We start from the raw sequence: 15,833 nt of genomic DNA on the forward strand, positions 1-15,833 counted from the left end.
GGAAGTGAGGAAATTCAAGAAGGGGGTGCATCTCAGAGGCCTTTATATTCCTGAGGCTGTTAAATGGGAAAGTTTATGGAAACAGCTGAGCTGACATTTGTTTAATAAAGTCATCTATGGTAATAAGCCAATTATTCTTTTCTGGACTTGCTAGCTCTCAGGGGAGTGCTGGTTTTACTTTAGGATATGGTACTTAAAATAACCTGAAGAAATATTACAGGATGAAAAATATAATTAGCCAAATAAAAAAAAATCTTAATACCAAACAGAAACAAGAAACTAGCACACTGTATAAATACATCAGATGATGTTATAAAGAAGATTAAACCAACTCTAGCCATTAATCACAAGACTTGAAAGAGAAACAGAGGCCTTAAAAGCATCAGGGAAAGTTTAAGTGTTAGGAACCTCTTGTAACCACAACAAGCAGACAAGAAGATACTAAGGAAAACGTTGGAATCTGTTATGAGCAACAGATTGGACACTTGTTCATCTTGGAGAGCTTAAGATTAATTAGTTCTGCTTTGCCACAACCACAGAGAGCTGACCTCTCTCCATCTCAACAGCAGTATACACAATCAGCTTCCCCAGAGCTCCTCTGCTAAGAGGTCTTTTACAAAACACTGGGCTCCCCTGTAGAGAAAAAAAAAACATACAAAAAATTGCACAGTGCCACCATCTGCACAGAAACCTGCACTCAAGCAGAGCAATGCCAGGTTTCACTAAGACCTTTCAAACCAAAACACAAAGCAGTATGCTGACACTTTATACACAGGTTCCTTTGGAATACACTAGGAAGCCATTCTCTTACACCAAGGAACACTTCAAAAGACACTCATAAGTGGAAAGCAGTCACAACTAGGCAATACCATTACATTAATGCCATTCCATGTTTCAGGCCATCTCTCCTACCACACGAGAGCGTTCCCATACAAGGTGAAGCACAATGCTACCATTACAGCTGAATATATTCATTCAGCTCTCAGAAAAAGTAAGTGCCTCTCATTTAGGTAAAGCTTCTGTGGTTCTATGACCTCAGTTCATTAAATTTTGTTTATTTATCTCAGTTTGACAACTGGGCAACTGCCTACAGCAGTAAAGAGGGAATCTCCCACGTAATAAACTTTCTAAAGTCTGGAATATATTGCGCATACCACATCTCTCCAAAACCAGTGTTTCAACTGGTTTTATCTTCCACCCATGGCTTCCAAACATGTCAATGCACAGTAGTATTAAGTTCCTTGATTTTGTCCAGATTTTTAACTACAAAAACCCACCAAGTTAGCTGCAAATCTAGTTTTGCATCTAGAATTAGATGCTACAGTCTTTCAAAAGGGTGGTTTAGGTCAGTGAGGAGATTTGGATCTACCTTGAATGTACCCTGAAACAAGGACTTCCCAAAAGTTCTTCTTGATTTCTTTTACAATATTTCAACCTTAACTATTTGTATTGGCATAATGCAAGACATCTAATCTCATTTCTTGGCCCTGTACTTAGAGCAAGATGTTGTTTCTCATACTGTTGAGAATCAGAAGAGGAAAGGCTTTAGGCCACCTTCATAGTTCCTAGATGTGGAGATTAACAAGAGCATAGCATCCAGCCCAAACTACAGCAGGCCAAAAAGGTATTTCAATTTATTTCAGCCACACATGGACCTAAATTGCCCACACAAAGTGCAAGAACATCTGTAGCTTAGACGAACATGAGCCACACCTCCTCCAAGCGCATGGTACCGCAGCACTGCTGGTGGCCCTCTGCCGCCCACAGGGAATTCCCATGCAGCTGGCTAAGATGGAAGCAGTGGGATGGACTGAAGAGATGCCAAATCTTCACTAAAAGATAGAAAATATGCTTCTATCTCTCAGCCTAAAGTCTTCCAGATTTCCTTCTAACACCACTTCAGACCACCAGTTTGCAATTTGCTCATCCAACCATACACACTCTTCAGTTAGATTTCTGGCTGTCTACTTTTTAGGGCATTTCCCCTATTTGTCTCCATGACAGAGCACATAGTCCCTTCAGGTGATGTATCAAGCTGCAAGATCTGTGAAAAATGATCCACAAAAGCAGATGTAGAAATAAAATGTGTTCAGTTCCTCTCACTGCATCAGTTGGAGCACCACTGCAGCTCACAGACTCTGATCAGATGCTCCCTCCATCACCACTAGTGTAACTTATTGCTAGCACAAGCTCAGCTCTACATCAAGGAAACTGGTGAGGTAGCTAACTCTCCTCCTGACCTTGCCCAGTTTACAAAACAATCACTCCAGAGGGTGAGCCAGCTGACCACAAGTGCTAGGAAAGAAAACCATAAGGTAGATGGGAACCATTTTCATGGCTCAGAATCACTAACTTTACATAGGTAATAGGAAAAGGAATAAGGAGGAGACAATTAAGGTCTCTTCCTTTACCCCATTTCCCTCATCTTCTCTTTGCCTTCCTCTTCTTTCCCTCTCAGTTTCTTGTTCTCTTTTTCACTTGTTACATCTTCCAGGTGTCCTGGAAGGGTTTGGTCTCAAACAGCAAATTAAAACTATACTGAAAGTTTTAGATACATCTGTGTTTATACTAGAGTTGTTGAATCTTCTACTTGCAGCAAGAAGTTTCTCCAGCATAAACAAATGCCACTTCTGGGGAAGATGGGGGAGTGCAAGAGAAATGCTTTTCTCCTGTGAGCTGGCAGCTTCACAGGCAGGCTGGAGAAGGCTACAAAGTAGGGCAACCACAAGCAGCCTTTATAAGAATAGATACTGCCTCTTTAATGCTGCTATGGGCTTCATTCAGTATGACATGAGGGAGGAGGCATTTGATGCAAGAGCAGTCTGCTTCTCCCTGTATTAGGGCATAAAACCACCCAGACCCTTTGCTGAGAGAAAGCAAGATATGGGAGTTGGTTCTTGCTTCAGAAGTAATTCTGAACTGCTTGTTACCTTGAAACGTGCAGAGGATTGGAAATTCAGTAGCAATAGCACCTTGGAGCAGGACTAGAGATGATTATCCTTCATAGTTATGCTTATCCATTTAGTTTATTCTCTTCTGGGTAAAAAAAAAAATCTAAGCATCTTTGAAAATATTCCCAGTAAAGTGGGAGCGTCCATTAGCTACTTCTGAAAATACACACACCAAGAATACCTTCCAGGAGAAGGCTTTCCCTAATGTACAGTGCAAACCTGTAACAGGTTCACGATGCAAAAGAAGTCAGTCCTGTAGTGAAGAGATTATGAGGATTCAATCCCAGGCAGCTGCTGCAATTCTGAAATTATAAAAGCAGACGCTTCTAGATTGATTCCCTCAATTCCTTCATCTGGGAGCACGTGGAAGTTTCACTCAAGCCTGTTAGATGGCTACAGGCCTCCCAGTGCTTTCTAAAATGGCACTTCTTCCTAAGCTCTTGAGTTTTAAAACCCAACAACCTTCCTCTCAGCCTAGGGAGCCTGAGGCAGGTGCAAACCAGTCTTTATTTTGCCTTAAGGCAACATCATTCTATTCTTTGCAATAAAATGTCAGCATTCATTATGCATTCACCCACTACATATGAAAGGGCAATGGGATTACTGCCTGTGAACCTTAAATTTGTATCGCTCCCTGATGCCCTTAACTGCCATTAAGCTATAAGTAGCTCTTGTACTAAAAGAAGTTCAGACTTCCTCCACCAATTAGCCTTCTCTCCTCAGAGCTTGCACACAAACCTACACATATCTTACTTTGACTGTGCACTGCAAAGAAAAAGATCTGGTTTGGAAGACCTGATGCTCCTGAGTTGAGGGTAGAAGGTCACCAGACAGTGTCTCTGCTCATTCTACTGACTTGTCTACCTTCAGAAAAACAGTAAAGATGCTGGCTTTTAGGCCAGATGAAAGCACTTACAACCCTCATTTGCTGCAGGTTGATTTATTTAAGATCTCTAGCTGCAATTCTCATACTCAAAGAATTCATTGTTTCATGAAATGGGAACAGTTCTTGCCCATTGCTCCCCACTTATGCTGCATTTGAGGGTAACCATGTCTGGGCCCAGTACTGTCAAGTCCTGAACATAAGTAAGCTCTGAAGTCACACATCACAGGATGCAACAAGCATACAGGGAAGCACAAGTGACAGGGAAAGCATTCAGTCAGAATCAACCTGTGCTACTCCCAAGCAGACCCATCTGCAAGCTGTTGCACACATACAGTACTCACTCACAGCAGCAGTCCCACATGGTTACGTGGTATTAAGTGCACAAGCAACGTTCTCATGCAAGCCTGCCTACCTCTGTTGCCCCCAGTTCACATTTTACATAATTCCTCCCGTATGTTTCTTCCAGCACCAACACTTTACTCACAGAAAATTAACGTGTTTATAGATGCAGTACTACTAACCACTGCAAAAATTACTCTACAAACTCTGAGTCTGTGTTGAAGGTGAATTACAGCACACAGATGAGCCACAAGCGTGTACAAGGACAAGACCTCACCAAGCCACCAAGTTTCATCACAGTTACTAAAACAGGGACAGACAAGGATTATTCCTACGTAATGCTGATACTTGTCACCAGCAAGGAGGTGTCGTCCTGCAAGTTTGCTGGCACCTCACTTAAGGAAAGAAGGAAAACTTTATCAAATTGATCAACTGTCAGGTCACCTGCTACACAAGCATTTTATTTGAGCTCCAAGTCAGGCACTTCAACAGTTCTGTTCTTATACAATCTCTTTTTCTGGCCACAAGCATCATCCTGACAGAGGTGGACCTTGCATGCAACCAAAATGCCACGTTGGCTATTTCTAAGGCCACTTCAGCATCTCCCAGTAAGTGCCCTAAGAAACGGATACCACGCAAGTGCCTTTTGTCCTACTTTTCCCATATCTTCTGCTCCCACCCCCTTATTTTTGTCAGAGTTCAGACATACTAAAAAATATCATATTTTAAAGGAAACTTATAAATGTGCAATGCTCTAAGCTGCAGTTTAATCCTACTAAGGAACATTATTATTCTCTATAATTCAACTTACAAAGTTTCGCCCTTGCCAGAGAACTGAATGGCAGGTTTTTTCTTTCTTGCCAAAGACCAATTACAGCAGGGTTTTACTAATACAATTTAAGCCTCCGTGCCCCCTTTACGTTTTTCATGCTGGGAATATCATATGTTTTGATAGCTTTATATCGTGCAGTTTTTCACAGCTGGAGATTTCAAACACTGTGATTGTCCTGCCAGGAATCACATAGGGGGCTTTCCTTTAGAAATTCAGCTGCTGTGATTGTCCTGCCAGGACTCATATAGCTGTGTCCTGATGTGGAATGCCCTACAATTTCACTGTGCTAAGAATTTAACTCGTATGTTTACCTTGAGGGGAACATGGGAACACCAGCAGTGAACTATTTCACTCTGACTTGTCCGAGTTCCAGGATGTGATTTCACCTCCCTTTGCAGGATTTGTACCAATTAGCAGGCACTGAGGGACCTCCTTTCTGAATAGGCACATAACAGCTCAGAGGGGATTCAGTTTGTTTTTCCAAGCGATTTATTTACATGAAATTCTCTTACAGTCCCTCAAGCTTCAGGTCCCTTCTCAGAGCAGCCAAGGTGTTTGAGTGAAGATCCTGTGTAGATGTCTGAATCATGTTTGTCTTGCTCCTCTGACTGTAGGTGCCACCACACTGGGACATAAGGAACACATCCCAAGCAAGCTGGATTGCTGAAAAGGCTGCCTGCATTGAGGGTCCTTTTGCAACAAGCAAGCATGTCAACAGGCTTGACCCAACTCTCTCCTTCCAGAGCAGCATTATACTAAACAGCTGCAATTAGTAGAGTTAGATGAAGCGCCTTTGCCACAGGAGACAAAGAGAAGCAGAAGCCAAGGGAACAGCAGTTATTGTTACAACGTACACCAGTTTTGATTTCTATGGGAAGGGAAACATTCTCCTGAATGGAAGTAGAGGCACTGTTAGGAGAATAGCTTTTCAATTCCTTGCAGTTTAGGAGTAAGACAGACATATCACATGTACAGCTCCTACGACCAAAAAGCAGCTTGAAAGTTTTTGTGTATTCTTTCTACCCAGCAACTCGGTTACATTGTAAAAAGGGACTGTGATTCCTCTGGCTGTATCCACACCACGGCATGCCTCTCTACCATCTGCTCTTTGAAGACAGAGTGCTGATTTGAGCAAGCTAGAGAGAATTCCCATCTAGAAAAGACACCTGCCCAACAGTTACTATACAGTCCCTTTGTACAGCCTGCCTCACACAGACTGGACACGTCTGATTTTTTCCTGACACAGTGCATCCATGGGAACAGAAAATCCTACAATTTTTTCCATTTCAAATGGACTCATTAGGTCCATACAACACAAAGCATACTTAATGGTGAAGCAGCAAACATTTATGCTGCAAGACAAAAATTATACTTGCTGCTGCAAGTCACAAGTAAACAAAAGACCACAAGTAAAACAAACGTAAAACACAACCTTAAGTTAAACTCATCAGCAGGAATCCTTCCCAGCTTTCAGTGCCCTTCCTCAGAGCACCACATCCCACCAGGCTGTGCACCCAGCTTCCCCGTACAGCCTCTCAGGATGACTGGGGGTTAGATTTTGCATTCAAATCCAAACATCCAAGACAACCTTCTAGAACCACACACAATAGATACCTGAAGCTGACGTCCTAGGACTGGCCCAGCCTCTGGGTATTGGAAGGGTTAGCCATCAATGGCTCTTTTGGAAATCAGTCACAGCTGACAGTTTAGAAGGATTTTCTTTTTGCTCCTGGCTATCCCACCAGTAGCTACCTGCATTACTCACATGGAGTCGTGGCTACCAATACATTCATATAAAAATATTACACAAAATATACAAATATATTGTCAGTCCCATGATTTCTGAGGTGCTGGCTGATTTTTAGGGAGAATACACACACCACCACAACCAGCACAGAGACTCAAGGTACTTTGCTAGAGGCAGTTCCCCACTTCCTTATCTCCCTATAAAAGTCAAAACTGTGAGCCTGGCTACAGCCTTTACTGTAAGCACAGCAAACTTCTGCGACAGACAGCTACTTGCTCTGCCTGGTGGTGTCCAAGCTCTGCGTTCCACAAGCAACTGGGAGCGTAGAACCAACCTCAAGAGGAGCTTACATGTGTGGGAGATAAAGCGTGTCAAGAAAGAGGATATCAACCCTGAAAATTTTTGCAATCATTAAAGATGACTGCAGACACCGTGATTTTCTACTTTTTAAAGTATTTTAACTCTGCTCCCCCCCCCCCCCCCCCAAAGATTTCATCTTCCTTTCAGAAAAGGTCATAAATTATAAAACAGACATAGAAGCAGACAGAGGTTTGGTTTTAAAGCTCGTTCAAAGTAGTAACGGATTTTCTGGCATACAACTCCCAGCTCAGCATACATCTTTGTTATTGGACTAGAACTGTGAGAAATCTTGCCTGTTATGGCAGTATTGTCAATTTATTGATAGTATACATGCACAGACAGGACATTTGAGTATGGGATAAGATAATCAAAGATGTTATTCGTAGTCCTTTCAAATGTTTGGTTTTTTTTTCCCCCCTCCAGCATACAGAAACAAGTGATAATGCTTTATCCTATTTAAACAGCAGTACTTCCAAAATTCCTTCAGCAATGTTGTCACCTGCAGATTTACTCATCTACAATGCAGATTCATGCAGATCCTGCTATCCTGAAGAGCGTGCCAGTTCTAAGTGAGGTAATATATTTTTCTAAGCTGGGTTACACCAAGACTTTTTCTTTCAAGAAACCCTTCAGTGTTTCCAAAATGGAAAGTTTAAGGTTTCCTGAGTAAATCTCAAAGTGTGGAACTTTAGTGACAAACATGTTGGCTAAGAACCTTCAGACCTCTCGCCTACAGAATTTCATTTGCATTTTATTCACAAAAATGCCTCTAAATGAAAAATGCAATTGAATGCCATCCAGGTCACTTCTAGGTATTGTACTGCCTATTAGAGACAGGAAGCAGATAATCTAATCTTATTTAGTAGAGGCATGCATGTCAAAATGCCTGCTAGTTGCTCTTCAACCCAAGTCATTTTACTCAGCAATGAAATAACATCTGAAGAAGGACTTCCAGAAATGCCACTTCAGTCCCAATTAATCAAGCCTTGCTCTAAAGCACTGTACGACATGCCGAGGGGGCAAAGCTCCCAGAACGTCAGGAGGTGTAGAGAGGGACCATGCACAGGCACTGTGGACAAGGAAACTATTCCTTCAAGGCAGCAAAAAAGCGCTCTTGTGAAGTAACACCAGGGTGCTGATATGCTTAAGATTTGTAGTCAGCGTTACTGTACTGCCTCACACCCGTGGGTACAAGGTAACCTTCATAGGCACACAACCCACTGCGCTGCTGTTTGGGCACATATTATAAGGAAACATAACTCAGTTCACAGCATTATTCAAAGAGCAATTTCAAAACTGTGCACAGCAGATTCAGGGTGTGCCTGCTATTATTTGTAATAGGAACACACATGCTTGCTTGCAACACTGAACATTCGCCTCTTTCAATTATTTGTCAAATTACAAGAACATAGCTCATCACTAAGCTTAATGATTGAAAGGGACTATTTGTCCTGCTTTTCACGTAGCGTATTTCCCAACACCGTGCTGCCTAGCTTCTTCTATAAAGACCTCAGTGGAAACCTCTCCTACTACAGGGATGTGTGATACCTTGTATCTTCATTTCTGAGCTCTACATACAGGTGTCCCTGTGTGATATGAGCACAAGTTTATTTAGACTCCAAACAAAATGAAACTGCTTTGAGAACTTCAATGAAGAATCATGTGGACTTCACCAAAGACTTATGTTTGAGCTCCCAAGCTTTGAATTTCTTCTCAACTGTGCTGTAGCAGATGCTATACTAAATAAAGCATTCAGGAGTTTTTGCACCCAAATCACCTTGTATACATTAGCTCCCCCCCAACATATCTGAGCTATCACTAAACTACAGTGGGGGAGCAACGAAGGAGCAGATAAACACCTTCACGCATTGCAAATACTATCTTACTTTGCAACAGCCCCAAGCAACACAGGGTCCATGGTCTGCCAGTAGGATAGAATGAACAACTGGAAATAAGTTAAATAATTACTTCTAAGTTTATAGTCAATAAGATTATTAAGCAGCATAACACCCAAATAACCTCATGAAGTACATAGCCAGAATTATCAGCAAATATTCAAATATTAAGTTTTTGAAAAATGGCTATTGATCTCAAAGGGTCTCCAGGTCAGAAATGGCTTAGCTCATGGAAAATACAGTATATGCACTTCACAAATTACTACTTTTGTATATTGCTAACATTTGATAATAAACAGCTGTGCTGCAATAATATTATAATACATAAATGCTAGCGCTTGCTCAAAAGTGGATAAAAGAAAAACTATAACCTTCTGTCTGAATCAGCTTTCTCATTTTCAGAGGAACTTTTTTTACATTAGTACTATGAGAAGTCAAATTCACTGCCTTCATAATAATAACACAGACAGAGCCAAGCTCCTCTTTTTATCTGCCTGAAGGCACAAGAACTTTCCTAGGGGCATAAATTATGGGACAGCTAGGTTCTTTCATCTATCATCTTTCATCACAGTGCTATCAGTTGAAACCTTCACCATTACTCTTTTATGCTCCAACTCTTCTTCAGTTCCCTTTTTCTTTTCACAAGGCAAAGTGCTTGACTTTTCTTTTTAAGACCTAATAACAGTTAAATACTTTTTTCTGCTGCTATAATTGCAACCTGCATCTCTTCCAATCTGTTATTTATCCATATGTTTATTTTACATACTTGTTTGCTGAAGATGGCCAACATTGCCTCTTCAATCTCAGATCTGTCCCAGCCTTTTCTTAGACATTGTTTTCTTTTGTGCTGTATGGGAGTGGGGGGAATGTATTGCTCATTTACCTATCTGTTCCAGTGCCTAGGCATCTTCCCTCAGTGCTGACATCACTATTTCTAGCACAGGCGCTTGTACCCAAATTAAAAGGAATGAACATGGGTCCAGATTAATTTCAGTCAGGCTGGCAGTCTGTTCATCATCTTTATCAGAGCAACAGATGAGAACATAGAAATGCTCTGGCCCAGAGAACATCATTCCCTTCGTCTTTGCTATGCACTCTCGCCTAGTGCTCAGAAGCTATGACAATGCGATAGCATTTGTTGCTGTTTTCCATGTTTTGTCTTGCCTGGTTTTATTTGCCACAATACACATTGCCAACTTCCAGATGCTTCTCTTTTCTGCCTCTAGACTCTTATCCTGTGCTATTTGGGATTCTCCACAATTTTCATGTTATCAAAAAAAAACCAACTTTCTCCATGATCTTCAGTGTAGACTAATTTAGTCTTCTGCTTGGTTAGTGCCAAGCAATAACCGTGGTAACTGCTAGTTCTTGGTCTTTCAGTAGCTGTATTTGAGTCGGTGGCCCCCAAACCCTGCCACGATCCAATTTCTTTCCATGGTTCAGGCAATTTCTCAGTACACACAGATATGGTTCACTTTGCATACTCAGCCATCAAGGCATTTTCAAATTATGGCTGTGTGCAATAAGATACTAATGCTATTTATTTACAGCAAATAGCATCCAGCCCTGGGGACTGATGATCCCCATGTATGAATCGGAGACAGGGAGACAAGGAGGATTTTTAGTCCAAAATTCAAATGCCAGTGTAAGCTTCCAACAAGCATCTAAAGGTGGCATACTTCTGCCTCGAATCTGAAGTTTTACAGCTCTCCACAACTATTTTCTTCTCTCCAGATACTGGCAAAACTTGCTTCCCTATTTAGTAGATCTTCTAGAACAATTAAGGTCTCATAATTAAACTCACTGGGCCATGATTCCCATGTCCCTTTTTTCTTTCCTGTGAGTAAGTATATTTGTCCTTTTGAAACCTCACCTGTCCTCTATGAGTTCTCCAAATTAACTGAAAATGGATCCAATTAACCAGTTCACTGAGCACACTATGTTAAATTTCATCTGTCTGCCGATTTGAATATGCTCAGATTCTCCAGAAATTCTTTAACAAGCGTTTTCCTGATCTGCAACTCTCCCTTCTTTCCTGTCAGCTTCATCAGAGCTCCTGCTGCATTCATTTCTAAAGTGAACTCTGAGGCAGAAATAACTGTTAAGCACTTCAGCCTCCAGAATTTACTCCCAAAGGACAAACTGGACATGCACTTGCATCATCCCAAAAGTCAGCCTGTTGCTTATGTAAAAATACATGTATTTATTCTTCAGCCCCCTCCACAAACAGCAGCTGGTAACTGATGAGGAACAAATATGACTCTTCCATACAGCCATCAGTTTTTGTTTAGCTGCATTACCAGCTTTCATATCCTAGTTCTCCACTACGGTGATCTCAGTAAAATACAAAGCACATGCCCATCTATAACCAATATCATAGACTTAAAGCTGCTACTGGTTAGCTGACACTTCAGCCTGTTAGTTGTGTGAGGTCCTCAGATGGTTTCCTGGAGTTATCAATGTGTTTAGCTGTATTTAAGCACTTGCCCAGAGCCGAGATCTGTATATTTTCAGTTTCCTTTTTAAGTACTCCTTCCCAGTTTACACCTGTTCTTAGTCCAAAGGACTCTGAGGGACCATTATTAAACTTAATCGCAAAAATACCATCCTTTTACTGAAGTGCTTCACTGTTGTGATCTTATCAGCACTTTTGCTCTCAAGAATGTCTTTCCAATTTATTTAAAAGGTAAATATATCAGAATACAAACACAACCGTAATCTCAGTAAAGCACCATACATCAAGAGAACAGCACTATCCTGTCAAACAAACAATCTCATCAAAATTCTGTCAAACCATTTTGATAAAGGAGAAAAAAAATACATCAAGTATATCAAAGCGCGAGTACATTTGTATATCAAATGACAACACGCATCCTGAACAGTATAAACAGGACTACGGCAATACTACAATAAACAATATTTCTGTTGCACAAAAAACCTCTCACACTGCTTACTGAAAGTTAGACAACACAGAAACAACAGTCCTGTGTCCGAAATCATTTCTTAATTATGGAGAAAATTTTGCTAATAGCTTCCTGAGAATTCAAATACATTTACAGTTATGTAATGATAAAGCAGATAGTCCAAAACTGATGGTAATTAAGCAAACAAGACTCTGCTGCAGTAAATGGAAGTATGACTAAATGTCATAAGCACCAGCAAAGTATTTCAGCCACACAACTATTTTTCTCTAAAAAGCTTGATTTTTGCAAACAAGTGAACAGGAATAGCAATGCTAATGAAAAAAGTCAGCATGAAATACTGACAAACTTTTGCCTTGAGTAGTTTCAGAAATGTCTGGAAAATTATACAAGTTGTACTTCTCCAACTTTATATTTTCTTTTCCCAGAATACCTGCATTGCACTACCATCTTTTCCCTCTTTTTTTGGTAGTTGGAAGGTATAATGAAAGCAACAGCTGAAGATTACTAGACTAACTTAAAGCAAAGTTTTAGTTTTTCATTAAGAAACTGACCAGGAAAAAAATAATCAACACTTTCCCATGGATTTATGAAAAACTGAGAGGAACGACAAAGCCCACCACCAAATAGGAAGCAGTGCCACTGGATTTCCAGAACTTGTCATCCCATGCACAGTGTTCCTATTAATGAGAAGATAATGCTTCATTACGTTGTTCCTATAGAGCAGATGCTTCAGCACAAACTATTGTTTTTGTAGCTATTCACTTCATGACAGGATCTATGTAGCCATCTACTCAGCCTGCATTTGAGGACTACATTGTTGAGATGGGTCTCCTTGGAGAAAATCCTATTAAAATCAATAGCAAACCCCTACAAACTGCAGCAGAGAAGAATTTATTTCTTGTTGTACAAAGCAGCATCAACATTTTTTTTATAATGCCAGATTCCATCCTGATGCAACACATTAGTTGTTAATAAATTGGAAAATTGAAATAAATACTCAAATTCCCATTTCTCCAACCAACAGCAAAGCCAAGTCACAGGACACAGTTACACTTCATTAAAATGGCACAATATTTAACAAAGAAATATTTTCATATCATTTATTCTCACTCTGCGTGCACCCAAAATTCCCCTTCCTTATAACACAGAGTTCTTTTTTCCCTTTGTGTATTAGTTAACTAAACAGCCTCTTAACCAACTGCTAATCTCCTGCGACAGTCTCCCATGAGCTGGATAGGTGTGCATACAGTATGACTAATTACAATACAGCATTAACACGATGGAGAGAAAGTAAACAGACATCAGAGGCTGAGCAATCTCTGAAATCTGATTCATTGTGATTCCTAGAGCCCTGCTTGTACAAAACACTAAGTACACGGGGCATTAGGCAGACATCAGATAATCTTTTCTGCCATATAGCCACTTGTATGAAGTTAAGATTGGAAAGTCAGAGCTGCAGCAGTCACGCACAGATTGCTGAGAGCTACAGTGACTTGCATGTTATCAGAGATCATCTTTCTAAAGCTCTCGGGATAGTTTTCCTGGGTCAAGAGTTTCATTACAAAGGACAACTGTGCCAGCCCTAACTGGCGCTGCCTCTGACTGAATATAGATAAATGCTCTCGGGAAAAGGGCGAGTTGCTTATAATGTCCCGTTATTCATGGGTGCTTTACCAGCTGGCAGCAATGGATTAACATGTATTCACTGCTAACACTGATCTTTAGGATTCACTGAGGTGAAAACAAAGGGATCAGCCATAGATTTCTGACTTCCCTGCATCTAAAAGTTAAATATATTTAAGAGCAGCTGTGCTAACATACTGAGCCTAGCTACAGCCTCCCCTCATTGCACTTGATCATGATCAGTCATTCAGCTGCAATAACTGAAAGGTTTAATTAGTAAGAACAATGCCTAACAAAGGGGTTTGGGTTGTGGTTTTTTTAACCAGATAAAAGCTAAAGCACATAGGAGAAGTGTCACCAGTACATCTCTATTTTATGCTTATGTATTTTATACTAAAACCCACTGTTTAAAAATAACAGTCCCTCTCTACCAACCCAGACAAAGGCCCTAAAATACTGGAGGGAGAACTGCATTTGTTCTTAAACTCTGCTTTGGACTCAGTAGAGAGAGAAAAGAGAAGAAGAAAAAAAAAAAGAAAAAAACCAACACCCACCCCACACACTTCTAAACAAGCCATTAAGCCATTACAGAACATAAACATTCCAATCCCCATAGACCAAGCTGGGACTTCAACACAGGTCAGGCCCATCTGGGATGGGAGCTCTAATTACTAAAAAACCCAACCAAGAAAACACAGATTTGTAAGGCAGATCTTTTTACACTACTTCACAGAAAAATACTTAAAGCCCAGGAAGCAATCTTTATGAAGTATAGAAATTGGCCTCCTTTCAGGAAAGAATATTGTAAGTTTTATTCTTTAATTATGCTCTTTGACAAGGCCAATATCCAAGGAACATTCAAACATGAATCTGTGGTAGAAAAGCAACATTAGCAAATTAATTAGGTTTTTCATTGCTAAACTACTAATTGACATGGGATAAGAACAGGAATTGAAATATAATCGACCACAGCAGTCTTGCAAAACAGCCACAGAATGTTTTAAATTCTGAGTTAATTAAGAATAACATAAATTACATTTATAATAAAAGAAGCTACTACTTTATGCTATTCACATATGAAAGTCTGAACATTAATCCACAGTAAACAGAAGTATGACAAAAATAGCAGTATAAACAAAGATAATCTCAGGCATTCACAAAATCATATATAGGTCCCAAAAAACAGTAGGATTAACTTTAAACTCTTGAGACTTTTCAACCTGTATAATTTAGAATATTTTTCATGGTGTGATAGCACAGAAGGACTTAGAGATGGAATTTTTAAGTTTTCACTACTATAAATACTGTTTGTGAATGAACTCTAGGATCCCCTGGTCTTCCCTAGAATGACTATTTTTGCACCACCCTAGTAGGACTGGGCTCAGGCCCTTCAGTTAAATTAAGACTCGTAAGTATGAACAAATTTGCATCCCCAGTGGCCATTTCATTGGCTTCCATTTTGGCACTTTTAAAGAGCTGACAAGGCATATGACTTTCAATTGCCATTAATCCTACTGAGCTTGATCAGCAGACACACAACATTTCAGACACTTACCCAGCATAACACCAAAAGTTACTTCTGCAGTCGGTGTGAGTTTTGCCATTAGTTGCAGTGGCAGGAGGTTCCTGCTCCACACTCTCCATCTTCCCAGCAGCAGAGTCCCTCTTTTCATAAGCAAAACGCAGACATTTAAGTTCAGCAGCCTGCGGGGTTGCAGGCTCCCCAAAAGTACCTCCGCAAGGCCTGAGCCTTCAGCTCTCCAAAGTCCATAGATCTGCAAGGTCCACAACCCTACAGCCCCTGTAGACCAACCAGCTACACATTCCCAGCAACCCCCCACTCAGGCTCCAGCCCTAGTAGACCTCCCTTCTCCCTTTTTCAAATGCAGCCTTGTTTAATTTCAACAAAGGCAATCAAGGAGCAACAGGATACAGGTTCTCACTCATTAAGCAGTGCACATACACCTGTTTTACCTAATGCTCAATCAGGCGTAGCTGCTACAAACACCTGTAGATGGCAGGGCAACCCACTGGCCACTGAGCCCCTTTGCTACCATACCAGCACCTCAACACAAATGCAATAAAACAAACCCGTGAACCTGCAATATTCATAAAATAACATGTGGATCACCCACTTTTCCCACATTTAACATATACCATCATCTATGAAAAAAATAAGCATTGAATCTTAACTGTAACTGTGTGGAAGATTGAAGCCAGTCAGGGAGAGCTGAGTAGTGGAGGGAAGGAAAGCATTTGCATTTCTTCTCCTCTCA

General features: G+C 40.6%; 1 long non-coding RNA gene across 1 annotated transcript in view; it reads right to left on the reverse strand.

Annotated features, from left to right (window-relative positions):
* The window catches only part of LOC148053259 (uncharacterized), a 110,635-nt gene extending 95,233 nt beyond the window's left edge, over window positions 1-15,402 (reverse strand). Inside the window, exon 1 of the long non-coding RNA XR_015708726.1 lies at window positions 15,113-15,402. This is a non-coding gene — a long non-coding RNA (uncharacterized LOC148053259). The remainder of the gene's footprint in view (window positions 1-15,112) is intronic.
* Window positions 15,403-15,833: the final 431 nt, after the last annotated feature.

Source organism: Nipponia nippon, unplaced genomic scaffold, assembly GCF_047370975.1.
Source record: "Nipponia nippon isolate SJK-2023a ecotype South Korea unplaced genomic scaffold, ASM4737097v1 scaffold_4, whole genome shotgun sequence".
Classification (NCBI taxonomy): Eukaryota; Metazoa; Chordata; class Aves; order Pelecaniformes; family Threskiornithidae; genus Nipponia; species Nipponia nippon.